This window comes from Larimichthys crocea, chromosome XVII (genome assembly GCF_000972845.2).
Source record: "Larimichthys crocea isolate SSNF chromosome XVII, L_crocea_2.0, whole genome shotgun sequence".
In the NCBI taxonomy this organism is placed as follows: domain Eukaryota; kingdom Metazoa; phylum Chordata; class Actinopteri; family Sciaenidae; genus Larimichthys; species Larimichthys crocea.
Genome location: NC_040027.1, coordinates 16038286 through 16057570, shown reverse-complemented (window position 1 = coordinate 16057570; position 19285 = coordinate 16038286). Strand labels below are relative to the sequence as shown.

Sequence of the window (19285 nt, the reverse complement as noted above, 5' to 3'; positions counted from 1 at the left end):
GCGGTGGGCAGGTTTAGAAAGAGCTTTAATAAACTCCAAGAGGCTTCGTTAATAATCGTTTATCTGTGTGTTTGTGAGGTGAGAGCTTGAAAGGTTTACGCACAAAAATGTAAATGTGAATGTGTATTTCCTGGTTTATAAGAGACACCATCAGAATAAGTAGAAAATCCAAAAATATGGCGACATTTTATAGCGATTAAAATAGGACATATCAAACATAAAAATAAAAAAAACCCTGCAAAGAATAAACACGGATGAGTAAGCAGTGAAAAAAAAACAACAAAGAGAAACAAGTAATTCTGTCTTTCAACACAAGCTCCATTTTTTTCACGCTCGTCTTCACATTCACCATCAGCAATGAGCAGGCCTCGCTGTCAGAGCTGTGCGCAGTATACAGACTGTATGTGACATGATCCGTAACTCTATCTATAGGTGTTATGGTATCATTCCCACCATTAAAGAGGTTTTCCACCTTCCCAATGACCTCCGCCTCGCCTCACAGGACACAGAAAACGACCTGGTGGCAATGTCTTTCACTGTACAGAGGTCGCACTGGAACATGTGTGCAAATGTGTGTGTGTGCGTGTGTGTGTGTGTGTGTGAGCATCTGTGTATGGAGGGTGGGTCACTCCGCGTTCAGACTCCAGTGTCTTTAGAAAGCGTCCAGCTTGTTGGGTTCAGCCTTCTCCCTGGTGAGTGGGGGAATCTAGCATGGCCAGTAAGCATGTATATCAGGCCATCTCACGGCTGGCTGGACGCTCCCTGGGTGGCCCACCATGGTCAATACTGCACTGGTGACTGGACACACAGAATGGGATAATCTCCTACTTTCTTTCAGGGCCATGGTGCACACACACACACACACACAGATCTTCTTTTATGCAGGCCTGGCCATGGAGACTTGCCTTGCCCTTATTTCAGGTCAGGACCAGTCAGGGGAGGCTGAGGACTGGGGGAACCCAGAGCAGGCGAAGGGACAGTGTTGTTGGGATGGGAGTAAGGGGGGTGCGGGGGTGGAGCAGAGGGGAGCAAGGAGCCCATTTCAGCCAGAGCAGTGGAGCACACTGGGGGCACTGGGGCATCGCCTCTACTGGCTGTTGAGGGAAAACAAAAGGAGGTGTGATCCCCACAAAACATAGGACAAATGTGTGTGTGTGTGTGTGTGTGTGTGTGGTTATGAATGTGTATCATTGTTCAGAGTTTCCTTCAGCTCCAGCAACTCGCTTCAACACCCCTGCTGCTCATACACAAAGGCACCTAATTGACACCACAGATTTAGGCCACTAGGTTTAACTGTTCTTCCAACCCCTCAGCCACTGCTGGAATAATCAGAGTAATCGAAGTGAACAGGCTCTCCTATAGCTTCTCATACCACATCTTAGGTGTTATTTAAAGCATCAGTGACTAGCAACATTCTCTCTCTGGCAAACCAACAGTTTTTGTTAGACCGTCTCTCGAGACTTTCCGACTTCCTACTGAAGACGTAAATCTTTAAAAATGAGTCACAAATGTATAGTTTCATTTTTTTTAAATTGCTTTACAGCTGCTCACTGTATTTTTTTTTTTTAGCAAATATCACTCAAACAGGAGTACATGTTGTGATCTTCAGCTGTCAATGAATACATATTTTGTCTTCTGACTTAAAATACTGTGCCCATGTTCAGAGTAATAAAGGAACATGTCAGCCAGTGCAATGATGATGAATAGTAACTGTATATCGAGCTTTAGGTACAGAGGAAATTCTTCTTATTAGTAATCACTTCATTGTTGGTTTTGGTCTTCTCATGGGATTTGTTGACAAGAAGAAAGATATAGAATATCACCAAACATGCAGATATAATCCTTGACAACAATAAACATCACGGACGTACAGAGAAACAAAAATTCGACAGAAGAGGGAGAAAAAAAAAAACAACTAAGACAGATTTTAATTTCAGAAATAGTTCAACTTTATTGAAAATATTTATCATATCAGAGCAACACTTTTGGCATTCAGCAATTTCATTTTCACGTTTTGTGATAAATTAGTTGGAGATTGTATAAATATATACGTGGAGTTAATATCCCACAGAAAATAAGAGGATAGTAATTCAACAGTGACAAACTTTTGTCAAAAGATTTTCCAGTCAACTTACTTTAATGTAAATTAGTAAGTGAAAAGATGGACCCCTTGGGATCTCATCCAATCTGTGACCCAAAGTTGGTCTCAAATATAGTAATTCATCTCTAATAAAAACTGATTTTAGGAAAACATTCTTCAGCAAACTTCAGACAGCTTTTAAATGGACTATCTAAACTTACCTTTTTTTTTCAAAAGCGACTTACCTGTCCACATCCACAAAGACCGCAGACTAGACAACTCATAATGAGACTCTAATGACGTGCGTCTAACTGACTGTTCTCGCAGGTCTAGAGGTGGCGTTTTTCCATATGTGGCCGAGGCTAAACATGCTCAGGGAGACTGGCTATACAAGGCAGCGTGTGTGCTCTGTTAGAGTGAGGTCCAACGGTGGAAGCTCAGTCGCTGCTTTTCATCTCCATGGCTGACATCTGTGAAGACATGAGCAAATAAAAAAACAGTGGTTAGTAAAAGGAGACTCCTTGAATTCTGCAATAAATCCAATCATGTCCCTCTAATTCCTAACGTGAATTAAACATCACAGGAGGCTTTCCTGTGGAATCCAAAAGGCTTGAATAGACAGGTGTAGCTGTACGTCTAAAATGAGGAATCACTATCTGTGCTTAAATCATAGCCGGGGATGACGCCGTTTGTGTCATCACGTCTCTAGACGCACCAAACTGTTAATGTTTACTACGTGGATTGGGAAGGGGGGAGCTTTGCGTGTGTGCATGTGCGTTTGTTGGTGCGTCTATCAGCTGTCTGCATCAATGGTGAGCATGACCCCTGAGCTAGCAGACAGTCATGGGTCAGAGGTCAAGGTAGAGCCTGTCTGGGCTTCCTGGCTGAAAACAACGCCTGCAGCACAAACACACACATAAACACACACACACATGGGGGGGATGGGTTGCCCCCCTACCAGACTAATATCACCTTTGGGATTAGGATCCAGACAGAAATACATTGACCCCAAACACACACACACACACACATACACAGACGCTGGATCTGCTTGGTCATAAAACAGGACTCGGCTGTACTGCATGACGCAGAGAGATGCTGAGTCTGAGAAGGCCATCTAATTATCTTTCAGCACTGAGTTAAAGAGGAGAGCGGAGGAGATTCGAGCGTCGCCATGGTGAGCAGAGAAAGCTAATGTGCTAGCTGGCTACATCGCGTGGATAAAGGAGGAGACTCAGAAATGCAAACATATTCTAAAATGTGAAAGATATCAATGTGCACAGGTGATTTTATGTGCATTCAAAAAAAATGCACCAGGCAAAAAAAATCTCCCTGTCATGTGTCAGGCAGTTTAGCTCTGTAATTGCATTTAACCCAGGCATTGATGTAGCTGCAGGAAGTGAGAGCCCAGAGCACCAATCTGGATAAAACAACACCAGCATGCCAGATGCTTGTAAAAAAAAAGTCACAAATCAAAGAGGAGAGGGACTGCAGGATCTCAGCACGGAGCGAAACGGGAAGAAGGTCAAAATCAGAGAAACTGACGGGGCTTCGCTGCCAGGCCATCGGGAAAACTCCCCAAATAAGCCAGAGTGTTAAGCCCCGCTAATCCCCTGTATTATTGCAACATCTGTGAGGTCTAAAGAGGCTCTGCCAGTGATTAGCAAGACAGATGTAAACAATATCCAGGCTGAAAAGGAGAGGAGAGGAGAGGAGAGGAGAGGAGAGGAGAGGAGAGTCCTTGGTTGATCCGAGTAACACAGTGCTGGAAGTGGAAGGATAAGAAAAGTAGAGATAGAGAGGGAGAATGTGGAGAATATAAAGCAGGTAAGGTAGGAGTGAGTGTGTCAAGGGATTTAGGGTAGGGGGGGAAAAAAGAAAAAGAGGAAGTGGAGGACTGGCGGAAAAGTAGGAGGAGGAAAAATGAAGCAATAGTGATTTTGGAAGAAATACCAAACACAGGAAAGGAGATGAGATTTTGAAGAAAGGCGCTCTATTAGCTTGAGGATGTTGAGGATTGACAGAATACAGTAGATGGGGGGAAGTGGAGGGAGACAGAAGGTGACAGCATGAGGGGGAGAGAAAGAGCACCAGATTGGGAGACGGCAGACCCGGGGCCAGGGGTGCCCCCGACCGGCTGACGAGACACCAGGGAGACGTGTCTAATTTATGCAGAGTTAGGCTGAGGGGCTGAAGAGTGGAGGGTGTCTGGGACCCCCTTCAATACCCCCTTTAGAACCAAGGGGAGCAGCTATGGGTGCTAGCAGTGTGGGAGCAAGAGGGGCATGGAGGAAGGTAGAGGGGGGGGAGGGATGGGGCAGTCTGTTTTTGGAGAGACAACAAGGGGGTTGGGGGGGTGGAGGCTGTGCTCCCTGCTCAATTCAGGCGAGGCTGTCCGTCTGACGTCCCATTAAGGTTTGGGACAGGGCATGGGGAACGATGCGATAAAGGGGAGAGGGAAGGGAGCGGGAGGACAGGAGGAGGAGAGGCCAGGCTTAACTCCCTCTCTGCTAGAGATACCCTCCTCCTCCTCCTCCTCCTCCTCCTCCTCCTCTCACACCACTCCAGCCTTCTTCTCCAGTCTGGCTACCTATTAGATCCACATGGCCGTCTGTCTGCTTCTCTGCATACTAATTCCCCATTACCACAACCTTCAACGTGAGCAAAGAACAGAGTTGGACTAAATCAGAGACAAGTAGCCTGGATGATGGGTTGGTTGCATGAGAGGCTAGAAGAGTACTTCCAAGCATCCAGGCAGACATATTCATGGTGTGTGTGTGTGTGTGTGTCATACAATGGAGGCTTTCCAACAGTGTATTTTATTTATTTGAATGAATTTAGCGTATTTATTATTATTATTTATTTAAAAAACACAAACAAATATCGCAATGGGATGTAGTTACCTTCCCTTATGAAAGTACTAATACATCCTAGAGGACTTTTGTGACTTTGGGTTTCACCTCTAGTGTCACACAATGATACAATCCTATGAGTAGGAACCTCAAAGGGGTCTCTATAAATAATATTCTTGCACAAAATTTAAATTTTTAAATACTTCTCAAATTGTTTTCCTTTTTTCTTTTGAAATTCTGCACATTTTATTTCTTTCTGGCTCCAAATATTCTTCAAATGGAACAATCCGAGCAAAAAAAGAAGCAATCTGCTAATTGTAAAGATCTGCAAGGCGCCACTGATCTAAACCACTCTGACATTTCTCATTGCATATAAGGAAATTCAATGTTGGAACACTGTATGAACTCTTGGAATGAACACATTGAATAGTGGCACAAAGCATTAGCCCCTCTGTAGCTTTAACATCAAAATATCAGTATTAATGTCAGCCCTTCAAATCTTGTATCAGTTTGTGTGTCAAATGTGAGGAGACATACTGTATGCTTTGTGTATGTGAATCCTGGCTGATGGCCAGGTGTGTGTGTGTGTGTGTGTGTGTGTGTGTGTGTGTGTGCGTGTGTGTGTGTGTGTTGTTCGAGGCCCCGGCGTGAAGCAAAACGAACAGCCAGGCAGGGTGATGGTTGAGTCTGGTGATGCAGGTAGACAGTTTAATGACAGTCCTCACCACTGAACATACAAGCCAGTGAGCGCCTGGCCCGCTCGCAGATGTACACACACCGTATGACATGTGCACATGTATGTGTGATATATAGTGTGGCGTTTTCTGAAAAAGACACTTGCACCCCGTGAAAGTGAAAGAGAAAGAAATCTCACTGTTTGTGACCCTGGAAAAAAAGAACTGGAGGAGCTCGAAATGACAAACAGCCGCTTCTTTTGACCGGCGCTTCATTCCATTAAAAGGAAACACGGGTTTTGAGCTTGTCCTTCGGCACATTTGCACCTTTCACCCTACATATTTTTAGAAAAGATTTGTACGGATGACACCACACAAAAGAAAGGAGAAACTAAACTTCTGAATACGTTCTCGAAAACCTGCGTGCCCGCTACTAGTGATGTTTTAGTGAGGAACAGTGCAAAGTAGAGAGCTTTTCATGGGCTCAACAGAAGCCAAGCTCTTTGTGCTTTTCATGTGAGTTGTGCCTGGCCATGGCCTTGCATCTTATTCAGCAGGACTCGAGCAGGTCTGGACTTGAATTTGGTGCCCAAACAAAGACATAGAGCCACCTCATTAAAAAAACATGTCATTGGATCAGGCCTGGGTTGAATTGTGTGATTTTCCCTCCTACCATAAGTGGCCGTGACTGAGCGTTGGGCTGAAAGAGAGGCCGGATAGAGGCCTACCAATGGAGCGCCACGCTACATCCCTATGGGAACCACCCCCTCACAGAGGGGGGCACATTTAAAGCTTTGTTGGTCTGTTAACACAGCTTTTTAAAACGCCTCTTTATGGACTCAGCTAAGCAAACTGCAGCCCCTGGTTTTCTTGCGCCAGAAGGAGAAAGTAAAAAAAAAAAAAAAAAAAAAAAAGAAAAGAAAGAAAGAAAGGAGACAGTGAAGGGCAATAGAATAAGAGAGAGAAAAGAAGACTGAAGAGGTTGGTTTTCATGGGATATATAAGAAAACTTTAAAGTAATGACAGCAAGAACCAAGAAAGTTCAAGTGAGAGATTTCTTTTATTTGCTTTCATTTGATATGAAATGAACACAGACGAAAATAGCCGTCAAACCTAAAATCAGATTTTAATATTTCAAATGCACCCTCAATGCCTCGCGCGCAAAAAAAACAAAGACAATGCAATCCTATTCAGAACACTGTGTACAGCTGCTCTCGCTGCATCTAATCACATGAGGACTGAACTTTGCAGCAGTTGGATGCAGCAGAACCAGGTCATTGACAAACTGCACCGTCTCACGGTGTCCTCTGATACAGTCAGCACACACCTTTACCCAGAGGACTACAAACATCCTGCTGCTGCAAACAATGGGTTTGTGTGAGTATGTATGTGTGTGTGTGTGTGTGACAAACACAGTCCTGCCTGGGAAACCTGGGCTAGAGACTCACAAGGTGCTCAGGATGACAGTGAAATGAATAACAAGAGTCAAGTTCAGAACATTAGAGATGAACCAGAGCTGAGGAGCACAGCTGTACACAAAGGAACAGTGTGTGTGTGTGTGTGTGTGTGTGCATAATTGTGTCAGCGTGATGAGGAAATATCTCAATATGAGCAGAGGCGCTGCTCATATTGAAATGCACACACACCTCCTCTCTCCTCGCTCCCTTACACCCCTCCCCTTTCCATCTTGCCGCGCACATGCAGGCAAGGACCCCATCCTCGCAATTTCTATTGCTGTCTGCTGCGCGCCTGATGAAAAAGGAGAACGACATAGGGGGGTGCACATGCCTAAAGGCACGAAGACGCACATTTTGTAAATCACAGCCCCAATATAAACATAGGGGTTTAATAGGGGTTTCTCAGGCAGTGTTGCTAGGGGTCCAACTCGGCGTGTGCGTTTCACTGTGCAGTGTTGCATGTTTTCCAGCCTGCTAGGCTGCTACAGGAGGAAATGTGACTGAACAGCCTCCTCCACCACCACCACAACCCAGCAGAGAGGATGGTCTACAGGGCTGAGAATGCATCTGAATACATTTACATAAAGATTGTGCCACGTTGACAGAGGCTCTGCTGAGAATGCACCGAGCTCGTCATTGTCCCCAAAAATCAGAGCGATGATTGAAATGTGGCACACGGCAGAAGGGGCTGGAGATGTGTTTGTGTGTGTGTGTGTGTGTGTGTGTGTGTGTGTGTGTGGTTTGGGGGTGGGGGGGGGGTAAAACGGGAAACGGTCACTTTATTCTGCAAAGAGACACGGGAGCTGTGTGTTCTTTAAAGTCTGCCAGGAGCTCAGTGTTCCCTGTCCTCCTTTATGTTAATTTATGACATCAGTAGTGTATATGAAACAAAGACACACGCAGCGGATTACCATTACCATGAGACTGAGACGTAGAGGGTAATAAGTTTGTGACAATTTAGATGAACAACTAAAATCACTTTGACTTTTAATTGAGATGCTGAGATTGCGGACAGATTTATGCAAGACAAACACACACAACGCTTTTTCTCCCGACAGGCAAATCTGATCTCTACATATAATAAATATCTTAATCGTAATGTAATCCTATCTGTTTTTGTTTAAAAAAAAAATGACGACACAAGTGAGGTAGATAGTGCAAAAGAATGCAAAGATATCTTAAACACGATTTATCTTGAAAAATGTAATATAGGGAAAACCTGAGTTGAAGAATGTTCCCAGGTGAGGTTTTTTTTTTTTTTTACTTACTTCTGGGACAAAAAAAAAAAACCCTTGCATGGATATTTGGTAGTAGAGTGACTTCAAAATACGGCAGATATGAGACCTTATTTCTTAACACACAGCACAGATATTTCAGCTCCAGATTTTATTAGGAGATAAACTGACCAGGTTTTTACTGTAACAAATTTAGAGGATGGGATTCCAGTAACCTTTTAATCAAATAGATGGGATGTAAAGGTGAGCATGGCCTTAAGGTACGTTGGAGAAAGCACTTTAATTTTGAAAATAAAAAAAAACAGGTAGGCAACAGAAGGAGCCGCTTGCGAAAGCCCTGTGATAAACCTCTTGCAGATATAGTCAGCTAGCCAAACCATCCTGTCAGATCAGTGCCTGAGGAGAGGCAGAGGGGGAAAAGAGAGGCGGCGAGGAAGGGAAGAGAGCAAAACACGGGTGAAAAGGGTCAGCAGGGAGGAAGGCTAAACCCCACAAGCAAGCAAAAGATTGTGTGTGCAGCGCATTTATATTTCAGCATGTGTGTGCGTGTGTGTGTGTGTGTGTGTGTGTGTGTGTGTGTGTGTGTATATGTGTGTGTCAACCCCAGCTGGGCAGACATTTACTTGACATGCTGATAGGGATTTAAGCAGTGGGTGGGTGGTGTGTCTGACCAAGGTGAGTGAATGAGCAGAGAAGGAGAGCTGGTGGGGATCGGAGGATGATAGGAGGTGAAGGGAGGGGTGGAGGCGGCAGACCAGAGGGGCTCACAAAACTGCCGTTACTAAGCTTGATTTCAGCGCGAGTTGAGATGATTAGGAAACGGAGGCAGAAATGAGGAGGAAAACAGGGGGTAAGGGAGGTGGGTTTTTATAGGAGAACCCTCCAGGCTATGGAAGAGAAGGGGGACTAGTCTATTGAGGTGATGAGGGAAAGCGGGTCTTTCTTTCAGACAGTCTAATGAAGCATAAGTCCCAGATGAAGAACGGAGGCAGGCTACCGCAGGGTGGGTTAGCTCGAGTCTCTTCTCCTCACCATTTCTCCTCTTTCCTCTCTATCCTCTCTTTTTCCTCATCTCCCCCCCCTCAGATCCCCTCTTTCTCCTCTCCTCATGCGCTGCAGTCCCTCCTCTTAAAGGGCTTACACTGTTTATTTCAAAGAAGGCGTAACGTGCCGCAAGCTCCCGCACTCGCCTCTCAGATGATTTGATGAAATGGCAATGATACAGTGACCAGCAGCATTTCACCAATAAAGAGGATTGCTATTGATGGGCGGCTTCATCAAGAAAATGCGTCACGCTGCGAAGGAACGTATAAAATTAGCAAATGGCCCAGGCTTAGACACAGAGCACTGTATCAGAGCAGATATTTGATCAGAATTTTAAAAAAAATGTGATGATTTAAAATGATCCAACACACATTTCTGACGGCGGCGTGCACGTACGATGAACCCTGAGCCGACATGTTAAATTGCAGGAGGCAGCAGACTGAGACAGACAAGGGGGGGCTGTCAAAGTGTCTGACTGGCTTTGACTGTGTTTGGCTGGGGGTTGTTTGACCAGGGGGTTGACTGGGCTGCAGGACTGATTTCTGGCTCGATTTGGCTCAGGGCCGGCTGGAGACTGGCCAGAGGCTGACTGAAGGGGGTTGGGTTCCCCTGCTTCTCAGCTCAAGTTGTCCCTGGAGCGAAGCAATAAGAAGCAGCTTATAAAATAAGCAAACACAGAGGCAGCTTACAGACAGTCCGTCAGCCAGCCGGGGATGAACAGCAGATGAACCACACGCACACACACACACACACACACAGCTCAACGTTGCACTGATACCCCCCCCACGCCCCCCCCACACCCCTGACCTTGACCCTTGAGGTCCTTCCTAACCTGTTTCTGAATGGAAGTCGGTGCAGCTGGGGCGTCTAGCCATGAACTAACCGCAACCCCCTCCACTGCACAGACCCCTCATCGCCTAATCAGTTAGCCTGTTCCCACGCTTGCTGACTGGGATGCTGTCCCTGCATCTGAATGGTGCAATTTAATATTTATGTTGCCCACCGTGGTCCTTTCTGTCTGTTTCTAAGGGCAACAACAATTCAAAGATTATCTGTGGCTCGTATGAATTACCTGCTAAACATTCATCTGAATGTTTTATTTTTCAATTCAAGAAGGCTTTTCTTTCTTTTACGCTCAATATATTTTTTCTTTTCTGCTTTACGCCTCAAATTGCATCCGCAGTCTCTCTCGATGGCTCACTCTGCCTGAGCGCATACGTACACTATATAATGTATGTGCAAGGGTGTGTGTGTGTGTGTGTGTGTGTGTGTGTGCATGCTCATACACGTCATTCAGGGGGTTCAAACCCCTCCACCTTCACATTTTCATTACGGCCAAATCTCAGGCCTGTGCTACGGCAGCGTGGCCTTTTGCTGGCGAGCAGGCAGTTTAATCACACATACAGCACTACTCCATTTTCATTTCCTTTTCATACAGCCTCCATTCCACTCCGGCTTCATAATTCTCCCCTCAGAGCTGTCTAGCCCGTCTGAGTGTTTGCAGCCTGTTGAAATGACATAATCAGTGACTTGGATAAATGCCTGACTGTTTTTCCCTGAGTCTATAATCAGACTTGGGGCTCAGTGTTGCAGCTCTGAGGAAACAGCAGCAGCAGCAGCAACACTTGACTCAGGAATTACTTCCTAAGGAGGGTGGTTTCACAAAAGGAATTTGGTTGGAGTATCAATGCTATGAATTTATTTGTGCATCTCACATATAAAATGTTTTTTGTTACTTACGAAAGCATAAACAAGTGTAAGAGAAACATGGATCATATTCATGCCGCCTTTTCTTCCACAGCCTGTTCTGTATCTTAATTTATATTTTGTCAGGAAAGATTACAAATACAAAATCTTGTAATGTGCCAAAGAATAAAGGACAGATATCTTAGATATATGTGTAAATGTATATGTGTGAAAAATGTAAAATTAAGAAAAATATGGAAAAATGTGCATTTACCAAAGAAAATCTGATTATTTGGGCTCAGCAATCTCTCCAAAATAAAATGTTATTCAGTCTTTTCAAAAATAAAATGCAACAATAACTGCAATTTTAACGTCATGTAAGGAAAATCTTCATACGAGGGAGTCAAATCAAAAATGACCAATTTACCTTGTGTACTTTATTTAATAGGTATCAACACACCTATTCAAATTTCATTTTTCATTTGAATGACAAAGTGTCTCCAGAAGAAAGAAAAAAAAAGAGAGAGAAAAAAGATCACATATTTGTTTGGTCTCAACAAAGAAAGAAAGAAAGAAAGAAAGAAAGAAAGAAAGAAAGAAAGAAAGAAAGAAAGAAAGAAAGAAAGAAAGAAAGACGTGTGGAATGGGCCAGGATGAATTGAGCGATGGCTGTAAATGCTTTCAGCAACTATTACTTCAGAGGGTGGAACACATTCAATCAATACCTAAGCAAATAAAAAGCAGTGGGCAGTCTGAATGAGAAAAGCTGCAGTGGACTGGACGACAATCACACACACAAATGAACAGTCCACATTCAAGCCACTCTGCGGAAATTATTGGTGTATACGCCCTTAAATACCAAGTTCATATAATCTGATAAAACTGACGCCGTATCCTAATTTTCCACATTTCACTCTAACAAAATATGTTTTTGATCAGATTAGAATAACTTTTTGCCTGTTGTTACTATTCTTTCATTAATATTCAGATAGAATTATAGAAATAATATATGACGTAAACACCCATAATTTATGTAATGGTTTCCCAAATATTTGGGAAATCATTCGGTTAAACTCACATACACACATACACACACTACTATATTCATGCACATGCAATATGTCCACCTAAAGCAAGGTCTACTGTACCATCCCGCCTGTTCTCTTTGTGTTGAATTATGCATAATTGCAGCAGCGTAATAACACACATGGCTATAACCGTTATTAGGATAAAAGCTTTCTGTAGGAGATGGTGTTGGAGTGTGTGTCCTTTTTTTTTTTTTTTTTCTCTCCCGTGAGTAAGTGTGAATGGACACATTTGTATCCATGTGATATGGATTAACATGCAAGTCAGTGTGTGTGTGTGTGTGTGTCTGTGTTCGTATGGTATGTGTGTGTGTAACAGTGATGGCGGCTGACTGGCATACATGGTTGGGTATTATGTTCATCGGGAGCTTCGTAAAACATATGGTCCTGCGTGTTTGATTTGAATATGCAAATGAAGAATGAAACGGCTCCACCTGGTTTATCCCTTATGATCCTGACAAACTACGCTTTCTTCTTTCAAAGACTTAACACCCTTCTCTCTGGGTTTGTCCTCCATCCTTCTCCCCCCCCTCCACCAAGAGAGCCCCACCCTTGTACAGTGCCCGCACTTGCATCCACATTCAAGATAGGACAGGTTTAGGTTCAGGTTTAACATTTTTTAACAGGCTTTTCTCTATCGGTCTCTCTTATTTTCACCCTCTGTCTGCTTTCTTCTCAGCCTGTTTTTCTAACTCTTTCAGGCCCTAACTTCCACAGGATTTATTAAACCGGAGAAAAAGATAAATGAAAATCTACACACAAAATCAATTGAATCTGGACTGTTGTTGCCTCACCGTACAGTGAGAGCAGATTTGAGCCTGCCTGTCTTGTCTTCTTGACTACCATTTCTCCCTCCCTACTAAAGGATACAGTAGCCTACACACTCTCCAGGATAACTACAGCTCGTGTGGGCTCTACACTAACCTACTCTACCCTTTAGCCTCATCAGTGTCAGTATGGGCTGATTAGACAGAGAAGCTTGATTAAAAGTCTGATGGGGAAGACGATAACAGCGGTGAACCAGCCTTTTGTGGATGGGTTGATGACAGCTGTGGTTACCACGGGACTTTAAATGATAATTTATTTCCAAATCCTCACACAGGTTTCAAGGACAAAACACAGCCTGTGATTTGTTGTACTGTAAGAAGCCGGGCTCTTCCTGGAGCTCTTCCTGAGACCACGTGTGTGTGTGTGTGTGACGTCTTTGCTGTGAAGTTCACCTGCTACACTACAGACCCACAACAGATACCATGGAGCAGGTCTTCAGAGTGGATGATTTTTTCAGGACACAGACAATTCACCAAACTGCTTTGTTCAATAATTAGCACTGACAGGTGAAAACGTCCACGAATGCCACGGGAGTTCACAATGAAACGGACAATTGCACAAACACACAACTATGGACCCAAGACGCGCGCACACACAAACATAAACACACACGTCAATGCACGACAGTAGCAACAGAGGATCCATCAGCACGGCTAACACCACATTAAGACCATAAAGCACCGATACATCTCCTGTTCCACGTACACAGCCTGTATCCTGCTGCTTCTGCACTGATACCCCTGATCCCCCTGCGCTTTGACAAGGCGTAATAAAGCCTGTATGAAGCGCCGCATTGTGTGGGGAGAACACAATGTTGCATGCTGAGTGCTGTGAGAAGGGCGTACACCCGTGGGTCCCACGGCGCAGCAGCGCACCAGGGCCTATAGCAGGGAGTGCTGAGCATGCTAATGAGGTCATTATGTTATGCTCCTGCTCCCCTTTACAGTGTGGGCTTTGCCTGTCAGAGGAGGCAGGAGTACCCTGGTAATGCAAGCCAACCACAGATGTCACATATGGCACAATGAGAAGACACATGAGCGTCTTTGGAATGAGCCGCTCGGAGGAAAAAAAAAAGCCAGGGTGACGCTCCATTTTTCAGCTAGCATCAAAAGCAAGTGCACGGCATCAATGATTTGCATAAGGTGAGCTTAAAGAAAAGTAAAGAGGAGGGCAACAACAGGGCTAATTGTTCCCGCTGCGTATTCAATCAGCGAACGCGCACGATTGTGTTTCCCTTTTTTCCCCCCGATTTTTTTTTTTTAAACACCAGGCGCTATTATTTACAACCGGGGGGGAGGGGTTAAGTATCAAGCGCATGCAAATGCAATTACTAGATATTTGCATAGCCGTTAACAATTAGAAGGGCAGATGGCAAACAGCGGGCATTAAAAAAAAAGCGACCGAGCGCCATCTTGGCTGAGGGAGACAGCTGGCAGACAGGAATCGGCCATTTTGTAAGCATGGGTCGCTGCCAGGCTGAGGCGTGGAGAGGCGCCAGTCTCCTCTCTGTGTGCCAGGAGATTGGCAGGCGAGGGGGAGTTGCGCTTTAATACCCTCCCTGGTACAGGCAACAACAACGAAACCTCCTCCAACACTCTGTGACAGTATGATCACAGCCCAGGGCTCGTGTTGAGAGCTGACTGAGGAGATCAACTACAACAGAACGTGTCTGTGTTCACTTTAAAAACACACACACGCACACCTCTGAGCAGAGATGGTATCTCATCATAACTGTGTTACCAGGAGGGGAAATCTTTCTTATTTCTGTGATTCTCCTTGTTTAGTTCAATATATATATATTATATATATATATATATATATATATATATATATATATATATATATATATATATATCTGAATCATATAATTGGTTTTATTCACCACAAAAGAAGCAATTAAAGGAGGTTATTGTACTCACCGAGCGGTATGAATCCAGTCGTAATCTCGGTTAAGTTTTCACGCTTGAAAACTCTCTCTCCCATCTGTCCTGTAACGTCCTTGCGAGTCCACAAATGTGCACAGTACAGTACGTTTTGTGGCATGACCTCACAAAGCCTGGATGTCTCTGCCGGGATTTTTTTTTTTCTTTAGTCATCACCAATTTGCTAAAACATCTGAAGAGCAGGTCTCGTCGTGCGGGGAATGTGGAGGAGAAAAAAACGTCAGATGAAAAATCAAGTAGTGTCAGACAGGAGGGGGACGTGGGCAAGTACCGAACGGATACAACTACTGTCCTTTTCATCTCTCATTCAATTAGCAGCCATTCACTTGTGCTGCCATGGGACCCCTGCTGCACAGCAGTAAGTGGACTTCAGGTGCTATTTCCACACATATATAGAGAGAGAGGTATGAAAGCTCAGGCCCGCCTTCCTCTCTTCCACCTTATAGATCAATACTGCACTGCCATATCCTCTGATGGGAGCTGCTGTAGCAAGGGTAAGAAAATCTAAGGCGAAAAAGACAGGTTGTATCTGATACAGTGGATGAGAGAAAAAGTTCATATTGTCCTTTCATCCTGGCTCATGAGATCTTAGGAATATTGTGAGCTACGTGCTTGGAAGTAGGACTGAGGCTGAGGAAAACGTCCTGGGCGCCATCTCCGATGGATCCTTATTCAAACAGTTAAGGCGGAATTAGTAATAAGAGGGAGGGAGCTGGAAGAAAAGAGACCTTCGACGTCCTGTCTTATTCTTCTTCCGTTTCCCTCCCTCCCTCGCTGTATCTGTGTCTTTCTGACAAAGTTTTATCAAGTGGTGTTGGACGCAGCAAAAACCCCTCCGGCTGAACCACACACAAAGACTCTCTCTCTCTCTCTTTCTCGCTCTGTCTCTTCCCTCTCCCTTTTTCTCTCTATTTTACACACACACACACACACATGTGCACCTACTGACACACACACTGCGTGTGGGGCGGTTGCAGGGTTAGGGCCCTGGCCCTGGCTGATGCTGGGACTGTTGGAGAAAGATAGAAAGAGAGATGGAGAGAGAAGCTGGGAGCAGTGGTGGTGGTTGGTCCCTGGGCTCCGAGGCCTGCAGGCGGTGCTGGGCAACCTCTGCTAGCCTCTCTCCTCTGTATTGATTTCTGCTGCTCCGCGCTGCTCCGCTCTGCCGCGGAGGCTCCTAGCCGGCGGGGATGAGAGCTCGGCTCACCCGCCTCACCTGCCTTTCTCCTGGCTTGGCTGGCCTAGCCTGCCCACTCTGCCGCAGCTTTGGCTGGCCCCTGCCGGCTCCCCGGGACCCCTGTATGCAGCACCGGGGCCACAGGAGGAAGGCAGCCAGAGAGCCCATGGCGATCCACAGCTGTGTTCACCTGCTCTGGGTTCACCCGCTTCGAACCACCTCCTCGAACTGCTTCTATCCTTCTCTCCTTCCATCCTTCCACCCACTCTGCTTCTCTTTTTCCTCCTCCACTGCCGCCTCCTCCTCCTCCTCCTCCTCCTGCTGTACACAAACAACCAGAGACAGAGATGGAGAAAAAACAAGTTAATCTTAACTTTCAGCATTTTACCCACTCTGAATGTCAATCCTTCTCTTTGATCAGCGAGAAGTCAGGGGTGAGAATTCTGGCATCCTCTCCCAGCCGGTAATGTGAACCTGCTAACCCTGGAGAGCAGAAACTGCTGGGATTGGAGGCCTGAGAGTTAAGTGTGTCAGGCAGAGAGAAACTGTCTGCCAAAGGTACTCTCAGCTATTAGATTCTGATGTGCTGCAGATAGCAAAATATAGCGAGAGCGGGCCCATTATAAAAATCACTACTGCGTCAATAGAATACATTAGAAATATTTACAGGAAAACTTTCTCTTCAACAATCACCCGCTTTTGCTCTCGCTCTCTTAGCCGCACAAGCCCACCGAGTTTTATATTTATTTGCCCTTGATGGTTATAAATATCAAAAGCAACATTTAAAACTGACAGGATATTTCAAACTGCCCTTCCCTCACCCTCTTCTCTGTTTGCGCCATAGTGAGTCTGAAGGAATGGAAATGTTTTGGCCAGACCAGTGGTGCTCTATAGAAACTTTGTCAAAGAAAACATCTCAGCTTTTGTATCATCTAGAATTATTCAAATGGGTTCAGCAGCCCTCTTCTTATGATAATAGCAGTCGGGGGCGGGGGTGGGGGCATTTCTTTGAGGATTCATGGTGCCATTGTGTTCCTCAACAGAGAAAGAGCCATGGCCAAATTCAACCCCCCCACCACCCCACATCGTTGCACCCGCGTCGCAACCAACCACACGATCCCCCCCAAAAAATATCCTCGCACCACAGTCGCCACAGAGCTCTGACAGCCCTTCTGTCCACCTCTCTCCACCCCTCCGCAAGCCTGAAAAAGAGACTAAAACCCACGGGCCGACTGCCAGGGGAATAGAGAAGTAAAACGCAGAGGTTTAGAGTCGGTGGGCAGGCGAGGCTTTGGAAGTTAGAGCTGTCTGTTAAGGAAAGAGCGAAGGGGGTGCGAGAGTGGCGTGGGGGGGTTACACTGTTGGGACAAGAGAGGCAAGTTTGGGAGAGGGGGGCTGAGTTGAGTTAGGGGGACATGGATGGGGACCGGGGGTGCGGTGCATGTCTCAGACACAATAATACTATTCATTGGGCTCAGACATGGGTGTTAACTCCCCTCTGACAGAGCACAATGGGACTCGGCGGCATTCAGGCAGCCTTGGTGATATTGTTAGTTCAGGGCTGCATTCTCCCTGCCGCAGGATAGAGCGCCTGCATTGTACCCGTCCGGCAGGATGGATGGAGGGAGGTTTGAGAGGTGAAAGGCAAAGAAAGAGAGAACAGTACGTTTGTCTATCTGTCAGTGCTGAAGGAGCGAGGGGCAGAGGGAACAGGGGGCGGAGAAGGTGGGGAGGGGCGATGGAGGTGATGGCGTCGGGCGGATGGGGGAGGGGGGTGGGTGTTTTTGCCCCATGGCATTGGACTTGTTTGTTTCAGGGGGGAAAAAATAAAAAGGAGAAACTGAGACTAAAAGAGACTGTGCAATAAATATTACTCAAGCAGCCCAGTGCAGGTCTAAAGAGGCATTAAAGGGGTGGGGGGCACAGATGGAGCGAGGAAGGCATGGTGGCATATTTATGGGGGAAAAACGCTGCAGGTTTGTATGCTGCTTTCGAGTTTAGATGCATTTTGTTCATGCGCCTCAAAAGAGGGAGAGCGGAGAAGAGTGAGGAAAAGGCGAATGACAGAAAATGAGAACTGTGGAGGTTACTGCTGTTTGTGACTCGGATGAGGTGACATCCAACTACCATGAGACCTACTTTTTCAGAGGAGAGGAGAAGAGAGGAGAGGAGATACAGTATATAATTCGAAAGGGAGAAGGAAGTGAGACAGCTGAAACAGCACAGTAGGCACTGGGGAATGCAGGCTGTTACTTAGACACAGACACAAGTCAGGTTTCCATCCAAACGTAGCACCGATCTTCAAGGAAATCACCTTAATTAATGCATGTTTCCATTCACTACTGCTATGCAAATATCAGCTGTTGGTTAATCGCTAATAGAAATATTTGGAATATGTGAAATATACTGTGAAATATGTGGGATAATTATGTCTCCAGTGGACATTTAAGTCCATTATGTATGTCATGATTTATTCACTAAGTCTGTTTCCATTAAACTTAATCACATTTAGTTTTTATCTATAAATTTCCACCTCAGCTTAGCATAAAAACACTTTTTTTTACATTTCAAGAATCAAATCTTGAATACGCTTAGAGATGAAAAGAGATCGCACGCTTACAATACAGACGACTGTATTGCTCACGATTTGAATGTCAGTCTATGACTATTTATGGATTAGTCAGTTAGAAGAATATGAACTGTAGTTAATGATTTAAGTAATTATTTTAAGTAAAATGTAAACATTTGATGCCTGTCTTAACATGTTAGTAGTTTAATATTTTTTTGATTTGCGACTGACAAAACAAGACATCTACTTCTTACGCAGACAAAACTATGAATCAGTGTTGCAGTACTCGAGATTGGTCTCGGCCTCAAGACCAGTTTCAGGACCACTTTTTGAAGGTCTCGTTCCTGTCTCGGAATCGACTGCATTCTTACTCTGTTTTATCTTGGTCTCGGACAATGAGGACTCAGGATTTTATTTCGAGACTGGTCAAGACCACAGCTGCGGTCACAGGTGTTTCCTTATTAATCCATTAATGATGTTGAGTTTGTCCTGCCACAGTTTCAACAATGAACTTAAAATACCGGATAAAAAAACAAACTTAATTACATTTTTGTCACTGTTAATGGCACACACTCCTTGAAAGTGATTTCTTAAATGTTAAAGAGTAAATCCTACTCTTACTGAGAATGCTGCAAGCCAAAGAGACATGGCGAAT

At 45.0% G+C, this 19285-nt stretch overlaps 1 long non-coding RNA gene across 2 annotated transcripts in view; it reads right to left on the bottom strand.

The window, feature by feature from the left end:
- Positions 1-2533: 2533 nt before the first annotated feature.
- The window catches only part of LOC109137339 (uncharacterized), a 36794-nt gene continuing 20042 nt past the window's right edge, over positions 2534-19285 (bottom strand). The window contains exons 3-4 of one of the 2 annotated variants that reach the window (XR_002041633.2): positions 14861-16382; positions 2534-2550 (exon numbers count right to left, since the gene is read on the bottom strand). This is a non-coding gene — a long non-coding RNA (uncharacterized LOC109137339). The remainder of the gene's footprint in view (positions 2551-14860; positions 16383-19285) is intronic. The other variant, XR_002041634.2, reaches the window with a different exon arrangement.